Source organism: Bison bison, unplaced genomic scaffold (genome assembly GCF_000754665.1).
Source record: "Bison bison bison isolate TAMUID 2011002044 unplaced genomic scaffold, Bison_UMD1.0 scf7180017864063, whole genome shotgun sequence".
NCBI classification, from domain to species: domain Eukaryota; kingdom Metazoa; phylum Chordata; class Mammalia; order Artiodactyla; family Bovidae; genus Bison; species Bison bison.
Genome location: NW_011494635.1, coordinates 2,287,330 through 2,290,293, shown reverse-complemented (window position 1 = coordinate 2,290,293; position 2,964 = coordinate 2,287,330).

Genomic DNA, 2,964 nt, shown 5'->3' with positions numbered 1-2,964 from the left:
TGGGCCACGGGGTGGGGTGGGGGGTGAGGAGGAAGAGAGTGAGGGGCGGGAGTCACCAGCAGGAAGGACTAGGAATGGGGGACCGAGCAGGGGTCAGGGGGGGTCTTCGCGGAGGCGGCTCCAGCCAGGACTTTGAGGGGTCGCGCCAGGCGCCAGACAGTTCTCGTTTGTGTCAGTAGAGATCGCCAGAGGATCAGAAATGCGCCTCAGTGGGCTCTGCTGAGGCCCTGGTCTCCTAGGGGCGCCCCCTCTGCGCCCCCCTGCGAACCCCTCCCCAAACACACACACACCGTGAGGAGGCCCTTTAGCGCGCCTCTCGCACGTTCTCGATCTCGGTGGCGCTCGGGGATGGAAAGGGGGCGTTGCATCCAGCGGATGTCTGTGGACCTCGGGGGCTCAGACTGGTGAAATGAGAGAGCCCCAGGAATCCCTTCTCTCTGGTGCCGGAGGGCCCTCGAGAGTTGGTTCTCCGCTTTCCAGGCCGAGCTCGCAGGCTCTGCGCTGGCTGGAAGCGCGGCCTCCCCGCGCCGGCGAGGGCAACAAGGCGCCGAGCCTTCAGCCCAGCTCCAAGTGCCGAGTACTAACCCGTTTGGAGAGGCCGCTGGCTTTTCGAAGTCTTCTGGGAATGATTTTGTCACGTGTTAAGAAGTAAATTCAGATAAGAACGTGCTTTCGGCGTCGTGTTTTCTAGAGAAACCCAAATCTCCTGCATTGAAATCACCCTTATGGCGGGGGGAGGTCGAGCTTGGCTGGAAGAACGTTCCTGAAGGCAACACTGACGCTGCGTAATCTCATTGTAACATATTTAATCATTAGAGAAGCGCGAACGAATAGAGCAAAGGGGTGAGCCCGGGGGGACGTGGCGTTTGGTTCCCCAATAAACCGGTGACAATGGATTGGCTGAGATGGGCTCATTTGGCCTAAAGGGGGCTTAGAGCTACGTTTTTACAGAAAATATTGGAGGAAGGCCCGTTCCATTTTGCAGCGCGCCCCGAGCCACATTTCCTGTTCAATTTAACATCCATGAAAGTTAAACGGCTTTTCTCGCCTTTTATTTTATTGGATGCATTTTCAAAGATCTCATTAAAGCACATTTATCAAAGTCCTAACATATGTCCGCCGGGTCTTACGCCCACACAATGAGGCTGATTAATAGAAAGAGAAATCCTAATTTCTATTACAGTTTATGTCCTCGGGAAATATCTGCTTTTTTTTTTTTTTTTCTGAGGCAGATAATTGGGAAAGTGATGTATTTCACCTTGTAGAAGAGGGTGGAGGAAGGGGTCAGCTCTAGCCGATACCTGCACCCTACACCCACGATTAATTGCAGGAGGGACTCCAGGCTCTAGGTCCCAAAGATCAGCTCTCTCCGGATCTTTATAGAGTTCTTGGGGCTCCAGGAAGAGGTAGGGAGGGGGGTTCAGATATAGAATCTGAGCCCTGTCTCTGGGCCTAGAAAATTTCTCTGCCCAACATCTTCGTGAAAGGACTGCCCTGGAAGGCGCCCTCATTCTTCCCCTCCTGTGGTACGAGTTAACACAATATAGATCAAAGAAAGAAAAAAACTTCACCTTTGACTTGAACCCAAAGTGGACTCAGATTTCCTTTCCTTCACACTAGTCCCTGCTTTCTGGTCCCTCTGTCCAATGACTGTGGGTCTCTCCTACCAGAGATTAGCACCTGTCCTGATCTGGCCTCACTGACAGGGCCGTAGTGCCCCCCAACCTCCTATCCCACGCCTTATCCCACACCCTCACCTCCACCCACACACCCCACGCCTACCTTCACCACCCCCACCCCCGCAGGCTGCAGGGACTTCCAGGGACCTTGCTTCCTTCTCCAGGGGCAGAAGGTGACACCAGTTGGTGCTAGGACCCAGTGCAGATGAGCCTACTTTTCAGTTTTCTGGTTGGGAAAGGTCCTGCTTGGGGTTGGTACCCTGGGGCCGCACTCCTGGACTTCTATCCTCTGGCGGCCAGAGCTGACACCCCTGCTCTCTGCAGCACCCCCCACCCCCGGCCCCATTCCCCTACCTGGAGTGGAAGCCACCACAAGCGACCTTGGAGGAATGCCTCTTAAAGGTGGGCATCTTGGTCGCCAGGCTTGGGAACCAGGTTGGAAGGTATTTCCCGTCCCCACTGATTTTGAGTGCACACCATGCTCTGAGTCTCCAACCTGAGCTAAAATAAACCTCACCCCTCCCACAAAACCTTTGTGTCCCTGCAGCTAATCCTGTGAGGTGGGAAGGAAGGTGCCACGCGCTTTGTTTCTGGAGTGAATGTAGACAAACACTTAGCACCTTGGCGCTAACCAGACAATAATCCACTTGAAGGCTGTTATCTGAGATGGGATGTGCCAGGTGCCGGAGAGATCAGCCACGTACTGTACCAGAGACAGTTTCTTTCAACGTCTTTTCATTCCAAAAAAAGAAAAGTCAAATTAGTGTTTACAAATAATGGGAAAGACCTTGTATTTTTAATGACTGGACGGGCTTTTGTGGACTGGGTAGGGCGAGGGGTGCAGCCTGGAGCTTCAAGGCTTTGGGGTCCTCAAGGTCGCCCTCCCTTTTTAGAGTAGGACTTCAAGGTACCCCCCACCCCGGACTTTTTCTGCCCTGAACTCCTCTGGAGGAGGCACCTACCCAACAAGCTCTCACCAGCCTGAAAAGGGTAGGAGGAGTGCAGAGCACCTCCCAAGAGACCTTCAAGCCAAGAGGCTGTAGGCGAGAGGGAAGCACTCGGAGTCAGGGCACTGGGTGCTGCCCTGCCCACCTCGTCCAGGCACACCAAGCCAAGCTCCCACACGTGGGTGTGACCAGGTCTCACTTCACTTTCCCAGAGGACCTTCCCGTCTTGGTTTGCGGCTGTTCAGAGTGCACCCCTCCCCCAACAGGGGGCGTTCAGCCGTGCACAGTGCAGGCACAGGGCGCTGGGGGTCAGGGCGCGCCAGGGTGGCCCCCCCCCC